This window comes from Danio rerio, chromosome 1 (genome assembly GCF_052040795.2).
Source record: "Danio rerio strain M-AB ecotype USA chromosome 1, GRCz13ab, whole genome shotgun sequence".
Lineage (NCBI taxonomy): Eukaryota > Metazoa > Chordata > Actinopteri > Cypriniformes > Danionidae > Danio > Danio rerio.
In genome coordinates this window covers 36,078,239-36,093,495 of record NC_141021.1, presented here as the reverse complement: position 1 = coordinate 36,093,495, position 15,257 = coordinate 36,078,239, and the positions used below count along the sequence as shown (strand labels likewise).

The 15,257-nt window shown below is 36.5% G+C and overlaps 1 protein-coding gene across 4 annotated transcripts in view; it reads right to left on the bottom strand.

Moving 5' to 3' along the window:
- The window catches only part of dhrsx (dehydrogenase/reductase (SDR family) X-linked), a 100,506-nt gene extending 86,948 nt beyond the window's left edge, over positions 1 to 13,558 (bottom strand). For all 4 annotated transcript variants that reach the window (XR_015475458.1, XM_087234961.1, XM_087234965.1 and 1 more), the window contains exon 1: positions 13,246 to 13,558. The gene's annotated coding sequence lies outside the window, so the exon portion shown is untranslated. The remainder of the gene's footprint in view (positions 1 to 13,245) is intronic.
- Positions 13,559 to 15,257: the final 1,699 nt, after the last annotated feature.

Here is a 15,257-nt window from a genome sequence, read left to right as displayed (position 1 = left end):
ATAATTGTTCAGTCCAACGTTTCATTCAGATTTGTCATGGCATTTTTGTTTTTAAATAATGCTAAACAAAAGAATTCCCTCAGACTTGTGGGAGTGACTATATAATTGATTAACTAAAAACTATTTAACAGATAGTGAGCATCATTTTCTATATAAAACATGTACAAATAAATGAAGAGTTCAGATGCAAAAACCTCTAAAAGCTGTTTAAAATTTCCTTCAAAAATGAGCATTTTTATCAGGCTCTTGAGTGTGCAGTAATTTCAAGTTTATGGCAAAGAATACACTCTTTTAAAGGTCTTTAAAATGAAAAAGCTCAACATAAAAGTACAAGTCTGAGAAAAAATGCTAATTTTTGATTGAAATTTCAGATGGCACTTAAAGGTTTTGCATCAGAACTCCTCAAATATGTAAAACCTTTTATTACATATTTTCTTAAAATGTACATGCAGTATTGTGAATTAATGTAGTTTTTATGTACTATCCTTCAAAAGTTGATTAAAGTTGATTCAAAGATTAAAAGGTGATTCAGTAGCATCATTATTCGTCAGAACAATTATTTCAGAAATCATTATAATATGCTGAGTTATGATTCTACATGACTTTTTCATCCTACATTCTTTACACATGCAGGTTTTGCATTCTTTACACATGCGTTCATGTAGCCTACCGTCATACAAGGGGGATGTGGGCCATGAAAAGCCCTCCAGAGACAGAAACGCAAACCTGAGGCTCGTTTTTGGTGCAGTGACAGCAGGTTGTGAGGAATCCTTGATGTTTGACTAGTGCTATGTAAACAGACATTCTCTACTGGAAGGGCTCAGGCCTTATAAGAAGGGATTTTGTCTGGAATGAGAAGCTGAATGTCTCAGATTGTAGAAATGGAGTACCAGTGAATTTATTCTTTGAATAATTTAGTCTAGAATTTAAGCTTGGATCTGCTACTGAGTTTGTATACTGGATGAGAATTCATACAATTGTTTGTTGGCTTCCATAATGTTAATAAAAAGGAAAAAAAAGATTCTCCAAACAACATTTTGTAAACGTTTAATTAGTTCTTAAAGGAATAGTTCTCCCTAAAAAATAAAATCATTGTTCAGACTTTAAAATCTGCATAAACTGGAAGCTGTAACTGTTTTTTTTTTTTAATCATTATTATTATCTATTGTGATGCAGTTCCTAAAGAACTGGAGTATTAAATGAAAAAACTATGAGCTGATTTTAATATTTCATTCAAAAACATCAAGAATAGGGTTTCGGGAGAGTTATTACAACCTATCAGACACCTCCTCCTGAAGATTTCTGTTTGTTGTCATAGCGCTGTCAAAACTGTTTGAGTTGGACAGTTGGAGGGTTAGGGTCAACATACTTAACCACACCCAATGGACCCTTTTTTCACAAGACTGTTAGGACGCAACAGTCATCATAAGCTTAAATTCTTTAATATTTTTAACATTCATATATCCATATCACAGGTGTTAAACCCAGTTCCTGGAGGGCCACAGCTCTGCACAGTTAAGTTCCAACTCTAATAAACACCCCTGATCTGACTAACTGAACGCTTTAGTCTTATTTTAAACCTACAGGTAAAGCTGCGGTCACACTGCACTTTTTTCCCCATAGACTTCCATTCATACACACGCGAATACACCAGACTATAGATACAAGCTTGTGCAATAAGTTTCGCTGTTCATTATGGAGTAGAGTTCAAACTTGGTTGACTCTGGCCTGTGAAATTGCATCACGTGATTGCATGAGACCAATTAAAAATCAAAACTATTTTCCCAAACTATTTTTCAAAACTATTATCTCTCTGCACAAATTAAAAATATGGACCCTTTTTCATAGCCTAAACTCTAGTGTGACCATCGCAGAGTGTTGAAGCAGGTTTGGAACTAAACTGTTCAGAGCTGCAGCCCTTTAGGAACTAATTCTTTGCATCAAAAAAACGATTTACCGATTGTGCAAGGGGTTTCTAATGCAACGACTATGGAGCAGGACAGTAAATTTGACATTGTTCTTTCTTCTGACAGCTGTTATCAGTATCACACTTTTCTTTCTTTTTTCTGAAAGTTACACTATCATGCTTTTCTTTTATCTGCAAATGGGAATTTTTAATATATAGACTGCTGTTGTGTTTATATAAAATAATATAATATTAAAATAATTACAATAAACACATAATATTAAAATGGTTGCAACTTGAATACAGTTTTGCATAACTTTAAAATGTTATCTCATTTAACTATGAGAACAACAATAGAATGTATCTAACAATACAGATTTTGAAAAAAGTACTGTGTTTTGCTACTTGTGTAGCTGTGAAGTGCCTCCTGATTGGTTAATGGTAGATGTTGAAAAATAAATTTAGGTTTATGTCATCTGAAATTAAAAGTGGCAAACAAAAATCCAGGATCTTCCATTACTTGGTCAAACAAACAAACAAAAAATCCCTGACTTTTAAAGAGTCCCTATTATGCATTATAAAAAGGGTCAAATTTTGGGGTCTGCAACAACAGGTCAAAAATCCATGGAAGGTCAAAACCCTTTTATTGTCTTACAGTGTAGTTTGCATTTATTTTTAGCTACTTATGCCAATGACTCCCATATGATTTGTTAGCGATTCATTTGTACCCAAACCCCTCCTTTGCATGAGGCTAACCTGTCTGATTGGTCCTATGACCTAATATTTTGTGACTGGTCAACTGGGCTAAGTGTGAGACGGAAAGAATCGTCTACCACGGTCATGAAGTAGCCAGAGTTCAGAGTTTATGTGTGTGCCCAATGCAGGAGTGCATTAAAGCAATGCAGTTAAACACCCACATATTGCTCTATTCTTAACCATACATTCCCCCAAAGTAATAACAAGGACACACTATTAGTATTAACCCATACAGCGGCAAAAGTTGAACTATTTCGAAAATTGACAACATGCGTGTGTAGAAACAGCTGATAGAGGCCATAGCAATGACGAAGGCTAGGGGATCATGAGCTCAGAAATGCATCTAAATCAGTAAAGGAAGAAGCACACTTTGCATTTTCAATGTGGCTTTTGATGTTATATGTGAATAGCCCCATTAAGATTTAATATAAGAGATACATCACAAGCTCTGATCTATAATAGATATGTTATTACAAGCCACATGGAGCGATTACAAATTACAACACACAATTAAACATGTTTTGCAAACTACAAGTTGTGTAGGAAGCAGAAACACTTAAAGGATGTAGAGGAAGAAGAAATCGGTGCATGTGTAACATTTACTGACAAAGTCCCTGTCAAAGTCTAGCAAAATCCCAAAATATTACTCATTGCTGATCCTTCTTTTGATTACAAACAGCCGGCGAATCACAAGTTCCAGCCTAGGTTATTGAATTAATCCTCAGTCAAATGACAGGAAAAAACACAGTACCAGTTATACTGTTGTGAAAGTAAAACTTTAACCCTTTATTTTCTGACCATCTCAATGATAATCTTTGTGTCATGATCAATCCCAAGATCCCTTGCACTCTGCGAGTGTTTGCAGGTAAAGGGGCGTTCACATTTTACCAGATCCAGCAGTTCATTTTTGGTGATGTGTCGTATCGATGAAGATCTGAACACAGAACAATTCATTCATTCGACTCTGAGTCAACTCTTTCCTTGAAGAATCAATAGTTTTAAACACTGTGCACTTTCAAATTTAAACCTCAGCTCGATGTTTTAATTCACTTAGTGCTGTGTAACACACTAGAAAGGTCATTTTCAAAAACCCATAATAGGGGCTCTTTAATATCTGGAATGAACCATTAAAAATTCCATGCTATTTCAGAAATTCTATGACCCATGGGAATCCTGAAAATTTTTGTCATCATTTACTCTGCTCATGTTTTAAATCATTATGACAGTCTTCTTTTTTTTCTTTTAAACAAAAAAAAAGACAGCCCTCTTCACTATTGTCTATGACAGTGGTCACCAAACTTGTTCCTGAAGGGCCGTTGTCCTGCAGATTTTAGCTCCAACCCTAATCAAACACAGAACCTGAACAAGCTAATCAAGGTCTTACTAGATATACTTGAAACACCCAGACAGGTGTGTTGAGGCAAGTTGGAGCTAAACCCTGCAGGGACACCGGCCCTCCAGGATCGAGATTGGTGACCCCTGGTCTATGACAACATATTTTGAAGATATTTTGAAAAATGCTGGGACCCATGAACTTCCATAGTAGGAAAACAAATGACCATGGAAGTCGACAGCATTTTTAATCGTATCATCATGTAGTACAGGGCAGGGGTTCCCTAACTTTTCACCCTGCGACACCCAAAATAACAATAGCAGTGACTCATGACCCCCAAATTCCTCAGAGGTGGTTACAAATATATAAATGTTGCACACACAACAATAGGCCTATATAAACATGAGCATACAAACAGCACAAAATGTGCAAAAGTCTAACAACTATAGGCTATAATTTATATAGTCATTTATTCATTTGTTTGATTTAATATTAACCTCACCTAATGAGACAGGTGGGCAAAATGTTTTCAGCACAAATCTATTCTTGGTTAATGAAGACCGCCACTCAGAGATCATGCTCAATGTTCAGTTGTGGCCTGTATTTATTTTTAATGTGTTTGATTGGCATAAATGTGTCAGAAAGTTTAACCTGGTGCTATAAAATCAACCTGTTGCAGCAGACGCTATTGCTAGTGTAAACAGACCAATCCTATGAAAAAAAAGTGAAAGGCTGATGGCTTTTATTTGCATGATGTTGACTTTTTTAATGCAACTATTAACTACTAATTTTATCTTCTGTGGGTTATGGATAAAATAGGGTAATTCTAATATTCATTCATTCATTCATTCATTTTCTTGTCGGCTTAGTCCCTTTATTAATCCGGGGTCGCCACAGCGGAATGAACCGCCAACTTATCCAGCAAGTTTTTACGCAGCGGATGCCCTTCCAGCCGCAACCCATCTCTGGGAAACATCCACACACGCATTCACACACACACACTCATACACTACTGACAATTAAGCCTACCCAATTCACCTTTACTGCATGTCTTTAGACTGTGGAGGAAACCGGAGTACCCGGAGGAAACCCACGCAAAGGCAGGGAGAACATGCAAACTCCACACAGAAACGCCAACTGAGCCGAGGTTCGAATCAGCAACCCAGCAACCTTCTTGCTGTGAGGCGACAGCACTACCTACTGCACCACTGAATCGCCTTGGTAATTCGAATAGTTTAATAAAATTTATTTGTCTTTTGGAAATCACCAAGTGACCCCCTATAATTGTCCTGCGACCCCCACTTTGGGAACGACTGATTTAGTTCACTCTCAGGCCCCGTTTACACTAATGCGTTTTAGTTTGAAAACGCATAAGTTTTGCTACGGTTAGGCCATCTGTCCACTGTCACGACTGGGTATCACAAAAACAAGGGAAAGATCCAAGTGCAGCAAAACACATTTATTGCCAAACAATAAAGATCCCAAAAAAATGACAAAGGGACAGGCAAGGTACCAAAATCGAGGAAAACATGAAATGCAAAAATGAAGCTCAAAAGTGAATCAAACACAAACTAAACAGGTATCCAAAAACATAGTAAAGATACTAAACAAAGTGAACAAACCAAACACGGTGAACCAGATCATGAATAAAGCACGACAAACCTAAACAGAACATTGAAAATCCAAAGGCAAACTTAACACAACATAACAGGGCTTATAAAAGACAGAACTAATTAGACAATGAGGGACAGCTGGAAACAAGGAGGAGTAATCACATGACTAGGATACAAAACACAAAAACCAAAACAAAAACTGGTGCCCTTGAAAACCACCAGAGGGCACTGCAGCAGGTGTGACAGTCCACACTACGCCGAAGTTGTCGAGCGCTGAAAACTGAGCATTTTGGAAACGCTGGAGAGGCCGTTTTCATTTTAAAACGCTGCTGCTCCAACTCAATGTGGATGGGGAAAACGGAGACATCTGAAAACGGAGGCGGGGCTGCCGTGAATCGCTAGCTGATTGGGGCTTCTGTGTCATTGCGTATCCTCCCCTTATTCGTCAAGCCCCTATCACATGACTATAACACATGGTTTTAACACTATCGGAAGACAACAGACCAGCCTTCACTGTAAACAACAACATGGACACAGAAATGTGAGCTTTGTTTGCACTATTGTCTGTTTTAGGCGCCATTGTGCTGTTAAACTCAGCCTTTTTTACCACAGTGCGCGAATGGTCACGTGATATACGTTTTTGGTGGCTTGTGTGGACGGAGGTATGTTCAGAAACACTTGGTGAAACGCTAGTGGACGTGGAGTGTAAACGGGGCCTCAGAAGCAAAGGTACGCGAGCTGTCACGTGAGTGGTACCTTTTCAAAAGTTACAAATTTGTACCTAAAAGGTCCATATTAATATCTCAAGAGCATATATTAGTACCTAAAAAGTACAAAAGTGTTCCTTTTAAAATTTGTAGATGCTAATATATACTTTTGAGGTACCAATATGTCCCCTTTACCTTCTAAAAAGGTACCATCCGAATGACAACTCACGTAACTTTAGTTCTGAGAGTGTAAATGATAACAGAATGTTCATATTTGACTGAACTATCCCTTTAAAATAACCATGAATGCATTGTATGAAGAACATTTTAACAATCTAAAGACCATTTTCCAGTATAAAGAACCTTGCGTACAATGAAAAGAATCCATTGCTTTTAAATGCTTTTCATGGATATCATTTTTTTTAAGTGTGGGTCAAATGGCCAACACACAACAGGCTGGAGGTGTGACAATATGACAGCTTGCTTTTCCACACCACCACTCAGGATTTTCCCCCACAGGTTAAATCAATAGCGCTGATCAAAAGTGAAAAGTTCTGATAATTACATGTCAGCGTGACCCGGGGATCTTCTATCTTGTCTCCTTGTCTTCATCTATTTGAGCAGACATGTTTCTTTATCCTTTCGGGGCCTGGGAGGATGCTTCCCCTGAGCGTGTTCTAACACTGACCTGAATCCCTACTCACAGTCACTCTTTCCAGAAGTGCTAAGCCTCCAGACAAACATGCACTCTCACATAAACTCCATCTTTTCCATTTACTCTGGATGCTGGATAGCAAAACAGCTGTTGTATTTCCCCCTTCAGAGTGTGTTTGTATCTACTGACTCCTTGTCAGAATGTATTCAGAACAACAGCGTTTTTAACCTGAGAGCTCAAGCCCTCCCCCTTCTTTCACTCCACTGCAGCTTGTTTTCTCTCTCTTCCTTTCTCTCTCTCCCTCTCTCTCTCTCTCTCTCTTTCCCCCTCTCTCTCTTCAGTTCCAATGTTCCATAAACAGTTGTGTAATTTGTTAGAAACCCACACATGCAGTAGATTATAGCTAGCATTCACTGCATGAGGGTTTACCCAAAACTGCAAATTCTGTCATTATTTCCTCACTGTTTTTTAATTTCCAACCCATAAAGCCATCATTATTTTCAGAAAATGAATTAAGTTTATGTTCATTTTGTTTCAGTTAACAGGATACAGTTCATTTGACAAAGTGGAAATGTAAATCTTTCTGGGCAAAGCAAACAGAAAAGCACTGCAGAAAAGCTGGGTTTTAGTCCACCAACAAAAGTTGAACTAAAATATGAACACATGGAAAAATGAAAAACAACTAAATGAACCAAACGGGATATTATGTCACCATAAATAGGACAGAATGCTGCCCTTTTAGAGTTACAGAAAAGTTCAGTATAGGTTCTTAAAATACATCTCTAAACAGATCTTTGCTTAAGAGTGCATTTTAAAAGTGACTTTTATCAACATTTTTAATAGTCTAAACTTTAAGGTGAAATTATGTCTAGGTTGGTGTTGTATGTTACGGTAAGAAAAAAAAAAACTTGTAATAAACTGCCTATAGACCATTTCGATGTTTCATTGGCACATGAACATTTCTTGCTTGTTTTCAAACTATTTATTAACTGTAATAAGAGGCAATTCAGTCTTAACTTAATGTTAAAACAGCTATCATAACATTGTTCATTAGTATGTGGCCCTTTTTGGATTCCCGAAAGCTATAGAAATTAAAAATGTAAAAAAGGAGATATGTTGGGACCATTTGTTTTGTTTACATCCCTCAAAATGGTCTATGTTTTCTGTTATTTTAAACATTTATTTATCTGTATTTTTTTAGTTGTACATTATATTATTTTAATCTACTAAAATGTTAATAAAAGTCACTTTGTTAAACTTAAATTTTCAGCATCAAAAATTGATAAAGTAGAGATCAAGTTCACACAATGCAATTGACAACCATACATAAACTCATGAATCCCAAAACACAGAAACTTTTAATTAACAGCTATTTTTACAGTATGTTATGCAGGAAATCCTAGTGCTGCTTTGACTTCTTTTCACATTTAATAAGCATTTGTGAAGAGTGACTCAAAACACCATCACATATTAACAGGTGTTTAGGGCAGCATGCAGCATTGTTTTACATGTTCAGTAACTTCTGTCACACAATACACATCTTTTTTATTAACTAATGCTTGTACCTATTTAGTTATTTTATATTTAGGTTTAGTCTTAAAATTGAAAATGTAAATGCTACATGAAGACTAAAAAAAAAAAAAAAATTTTTTTTTGTTTCTGTAAAAATCAACAGAAATACACCAGAAACATGTATTAAAGCTGGTGAGAATTTGGTAAACAAAACTTAAAATATAGCGAAAAGATTTAAATATTTATTTAGAGATTTTATTGAACGTTTTATTACTTATAGAAGCATATGTAATTTGCCTGAGCTTAATTCTTTATGCGATGCAGTATTAAATGTGCATCTATATTAGCATGAAACTCTAAATAAATGTGTTTGACCACATGGATTATTTCATGATAGCTTTATCGCCTTAAAATGTACATTTAAAGGAAGAACAAAAACACAGATTTCACTTAAATATCTACAGTTGAAGTCAAAATTATTAGCCCCCTTTAGATTTTTTTTCTTTTTTAAATATTTCCCAAAGTATCTTTGACAGTGCAAGGAAATTTTCACGGTATGTCTGATAATAATTTTTCTTCTGGAGAAAGTCTTATTTGTTTTATTTCGGCTAGAATAACAGCAGTTAAAAAAAAAAAAAAAAACTTTTTAAGGTCAAAATTTTTAGCCCCTTTAAGATATATATATTTTAGATAATCTACAGGACAAACCATCATTATACAATAACTTGCCTAATTACCCTAACCTGCCTAGTTAACCCAGTTAAGCCTTTACATTTCACTTTAAGCTGTATAGAAGTGTTTTGTTAGACAGAAATTGGGGGGGGGGGGGATAAACGGGGTGGGGAGGGGGATATTAATTCAGGGGGTTTAATAATTCTGACTTCAACTGTTAGTAAAGCCAAAGTCTTAAAGTTATAGGTTTTGAACAACATAGTGAGAAAATCATGACTACATTAACAGAAAATCTGTTTAACCCATTTAATTATATTTTCCCACATGCCAAATGTGGCACATCAATCAAGCGAAAAAATCTGATTAATTTAAATAGTTTTCTTAACATCTTTTACAATGAATAATGGTTCTGAAAAAGTTGATAGATCTAAATAATTTTTAATTTGTGGCTTTTTTTTATCAAAACTTCAATATGGTGTTATATTGAAGTTATACAAAATCTGCAAAACAAGTGTTCAGAAAAAGTGCATGATGCTAAAATACAGTAATTAAACATGCAAAACTTTACAGCATAATTTCTGTCAAAGCTTCAAAGATACAAATGGAGATTGTCAAAGAAGTAAACAGAAAAAAAGTGTGTTGATAATAAATGTAGGCCTAGCTTATGAGCTTATCTCAAGACTTCTTATCCATGTCACTGTCTCTCTTGTAAAAAAATAAATAAATAAATAAAATAAAAAAATCACGCCTCTAGATTTGTTTCATACCAAATGATTTTTAATCTCTTTGAATGTTTATAATCAGACTCTGAATCTAATGAGTTCGTATTAAGAAAGCTTCAACAAGCACAACGGAATCTGGGTTAACAAGCAATCTGTCCTCTATTTGTCCTTCAGAATGGAAATGTACGCGCCTCGTCGGGGTCGCGGGTGCAGCAGTACACCTTGCACTCATCTGCGTCCACTAGCTGTTCTTTCTCAAGCTTTCGGATAGGTGGCCCCGGTTCGAGGGCAAATTGGCAGCTGGACGCGCTCATGATGCGCTATGGTGACTGTTCGACACTTGCGATTCCTCTCACGTTCAGAGCACAGTATTTAATCGGTGAGTCAGAATGCTCACGGCTTGAAATTGTAGCGGCTTGCAAAAGAAATAGACAAACGCATAAACATTGGAAAAGATAGCGTGCTGCAATCCACGCTGATTACACGCTGTTGATGAACAAACGAACAATTTGGCATAAAAACATCTGAGTTCTCATGGAATCTCCGCATAACGAACCACTAACCAAATTTCAAACCCCCTCTCATCTCAAGCGCACAACAGGCGAACCACAGGTTTCTATGGCAAGCCGATTGCACATTTATTTCTGATAGATAGTGTCCCATTTAGCTGTGTGGTATATTCAAATAATTGATAGTCCTACGGTCACCAATGAAGAAGGTTGCATTATTGGCTTAAATGACTAAAACTGGAACAGCAGAAAGTTGGTGTAGCTAAACAGTTTTCAGAATACTCACTAAGCAACGGTTTTGATAGTGTGAGAACAGATTCAGCCCTCCAAGCCCCACTGCACTTCAATGTTATATGACTCTATAAAAAATTCACTTGTTTTGTTCCTTCTGTTTTTGTTCTCTCTCGAACAAATCTTGGTGTTAAAATGCCACTTGTTTACATGGTGTAACATAATGGGAACAATCTTTGAGCATCAATTCACTTTCAAAAGGTCATTTATTCTATGTCATTCATTCATTTTCTTTTCGGCTTAGTCCCTTCATAAATCGGAGTCGCCACAGTGGAATGAACTGCCAACTTATCCAGCAAATGTTTTACGCATGGATACCCTTCCAGCTGCAACCCATCACTGGGAAACACCCATACACTTCCATTCACACACATACACTACAGACCATTTTAGCTTACTCAGTTCACTTATGCCGCATGTCTTTGGACTTGTGGGGGAAACTGGAGCACCTAAAGGAAACCCAAGCACACTTGGGGAGAACATGCAAACTTTTTGCTGTCAGGCAAGAGTGCTACACACTGCGCCACCGTGCTGCCCTTATTCTAATTTGATTGGTAAAATATAATATTCTCTTGACAATTAAGGGATAGCTCAATAAAATAGAAAATTATGTCACCCTTCGCTTATTGCAAACCTGTTTGACTTTCTTCTGTTGAACACAAAGATTATTTTGCAGAAGGTTGGACAACCACTGACTTCTATAAGTGTTTGTTCATAAATTTGCCAAGTACGATCCGATCCTGGATTAACAACTATTGTGATCTTGAAACATCATTTTTGTTCGAAAATGTAATCCATACCTTTTCCCTACTCCCAAACCCAACCATAACTGTAAATTATTCCCAAAATCAGAGGGGAATAATAGTTAGATAACAATCATGTAGAACTACATAAACCTAAAGCCTAAACTTAACATAAACAATAAACATGTGCCTTAATTATGATTGGCTGGAATGTTATTCTAGGATCAACACAGATGTTAATTCAGGAACATGTCCTACTCGGTGATATCAGGTTGGTGGTGTTTGTCCTTTGGAAGTTGATGGTTACAGGTTTTTAGCTTTGTTCAAAATAATCTTCTTTTGTGTTCAACTGAATAAAGATACTTATAAAAGGTTTGGAACCACTTGAGGAAAAGCAAATAGTTTGTCAATTTTTATTTTAGGGTGAACTATGCTTTTATGAATATTTCATCTTTCATCCGCGACACCCCCCCACCCCCCATCTTGTCTTCAGTTCACGAACCAGTCACTTTCTTTTTCACTTTCGGGGTGAGGGCGGCGCGATTGTCCTTTGCCTAGAGCACAAGTACAGCTTACTCTGGCCATGTATATAATTTTCTGCTCCTCTGATTAATGATGACCATTCAATGGCTGAAACATGCCACCTCACAACAGCCCCACCTGCTGGCTATTTAACAGCTGGCTATTTTAAAACCCAATAAATAAAAAAAGAACAAGCCATAGCTGTGTTTGTTGTAATGAACAACCCGAGCAGAAAGCTTTTCATCATGATAAATTCACAGCATTTGGAAACATATTAAAGGTGCAAAAACTATTTTACTCTTGAAGAAAAGAAGGTTCCATCTTCTAAAAGACCAGAAGCTGGTAATAATTCATTCATTAAGCCCTAATATCTATTTGCTTACCAAATTCTAATATCTTCCCCTATTATGTAGCTGTTCAAATTAATATCACATAAAATATGATGTAGCCTACCAATGGAGGATTTTTTGTTTCCTGAACTTATGCTAAGCTTTGGTATGCCATGGAAAGAACAGCAGTTGTCAAGTAATATTTTATGTATAGTTACAGCGGTCAAATTATCAACAGTAAATATAGAAGCAAATTTATAAATAGAATAACTCTGAATTGTATTCACATTAAATTTCCCATCTTTCATTTTCACTTTTTTTATTTAAAATGATAATGTTAAATTGGCTTGCCATAGGTTTTCATGAACTTTCAGTGCGATCAGCTGGTTTTAAAATATTTGCTTTCGTGTATCTGAATACTACGATAAATTAAAATATATTCATATACTGTCCACAACACAAGCAGATAGCCCTCAGCAGATGTCATACTTACAAACAAATGTGAGGCATTGGTATCTGTCAACTTTTATACGTTCATAGCGCAGATGTATATGATCAGTTGAAAGAACTAAATTAATGAAAGGTGATACACAGTCCTTTGCATATTAACCAACTTTCCCCTTAAAATGTAATTAAATAAAAAATTACATGTAAAAAAAATAAATACAAAAATCATATGGCAGCTGATCCCGTTGATGTTATTTGAAATATGTGATGGAATAAGCTGTTGTGGCTCCTTCTCGAGTTTATTATTTCAAATGAGTTTAAAAGCCAAACAAATTAGCAAAAGATTTAGTTTGCGTCCACATTAACAGGTGGAATGAAAGCAAGTCTTCTGCGGTGGTTACCGACAGCTAGCGGAGCGCAACACGTTAGTGCAAAAGGACACCAAAATCAATGCCGGAAGATTAAAATAATACCGAATGAATCCTGTCCACTCTCTATTCTCAGGAGTTATACAGGTCAAAGACTTACCAGAGTGAACCTTTGCTCCCTTGTTGATCAGTGCCAATGCTGGGACACCCGGTGCATGTCCTTAAAGACGCTTCCAGTAATTTGTCAATCAAATTCCGTGATCACAATCCACATCTCGACATATATACCATAATATCACGTACAAAATGAGCAGAATCGCAAAAATAAACAGTGCAACCAGTATTGCTTTGGTGACTGGGGATATTAAAGACTGCATGATACTGCACGAGCTGGAGAAAACGCAGACACCCGTGAGCGCAATGAAGATGGATATGCGTTCAGGCGCCACCAGCGTCCGATCCGGTCCGTATCTGCATTGGTGCGTGCCGAATAGGGAACCTAGAGTGAAACGCGTGGGCTCTTCAAAAACATGACACGCGAAAGAGCGCTGCCTCATCCATTGGTGATCTCTCACACCGTTTGCGCAAGGGGGCACGCTACTCTGAGGTCCCTTCAGGATACCCATCATCATCCAATATGCTGCTGGCTCAAATATGTTCAAGAAAATGTTAAATAAAGGATGCTCGTGTTAATTGATAATAATAATACTTATTTATAAATAACCTACCAAAATAGTCTAAAGATAGGAAAAGAGCCATGATTTCTTTAACTCTTTTAGATTTCTTTGTAAAACGTTTTTTTATTATTATTATTTTTTTACTACTAACAAATCTTAGGATCTTAAATGAGCAGATGCTCTTAAATTTTGCTTTTTGCCCTACAAATGAGGTGTCCTTGAGTTGTAGCCTATTGTCAACCAAGCCGTTGACAAATTGCCATGACCAGCGTTTTGTTCAAACCTTAATCCCAGTTACGTTGGTCAATGTGTATTTGACGTTGATGATTTTTAGAGGGCTTTAAAACAAGTATGTAAATTATTATGCTATGGCCTGAAAGCCGCATGCACTATTCTACTGTTGCAATGCGTTCATTTAACACTAGATGCCGCAATAAAACAGTCTATTTTGTATAGTGATGGTTATTTTAACGTGCTGTACTAGACCACAGCTAAACCAATGCAAAGAAGGGCATATGCATCTCCCATAAAAATAATAATAAAAAAAATTAATTACAATAATAGAGACAAAAACATCCCAAACAGAGGCAAAAGCATGTTGGACTATTTTTTAACTGGCTAAATAAATATGTAAATAAATGAATGAAGTTGTAAAGTAATAATACAGCATATGGAGGAAATAATAGGAAATGAAGAACAGTAGCAACAAACAAACACAATAATTAAACAAACAAACAAACAAACAAATAAACACATTAATAAATGCAAAAATAAATGTTTTTTTTGTGGTGCTAATGTTGATGTTGTTCTAAATAAATGTTTGAATGAATGAATAAATGAATAAATAAATAAATATATACGGTGAGGCAGTGGTGCAGTAGGTAGTGCTGTCGCCTCACAGCAAGAAGGTCGCTGGGTCGCTGGTTCGAATCTTGGCTCAGTTGGCGTTTCTTGTTTGGAGTTTGCATGTTCTCCTTGCCTTCGCGTGGGTTTCCTCCGGGTGCTCCGGTTTCCTCCACAGTCCAAAGACATGCGGTACAGGTGAATTGGGTTGGCTAAATTGTCCGTAGTGTATGATTGAATGTGTGTGTGGATGTTTCCCAGAGATGGGTTGCGGCTGGAAGGGCATCCGCTGTGTAAAAACTTGCTGGATAAGTTGGTGATTCATTCCGCTGAGGCAACCCTGGTTTAATAAAGGGACTAAGCCGACAAGAAAATGAATGAATGAATGAATGAATAAATGTATCCATCCATCCATCCATCCATCCATACATACATACATACATACATACATACATAAAAGTTTCCAATCTAAACTTGGCCAGGTGATTAACAAACATCAGTGATCAATTTTCTTATTATTTGTTAAATCTTTAGAAAATAAATTATATAAAATCCCCCAGAGGCCAGTGCGGGTCCAGTTATTATTTTTAAATAAATAAATACATATTTGTCTAGACACACAAGTAGCCAACGTAAAAGTCACAACAACAAA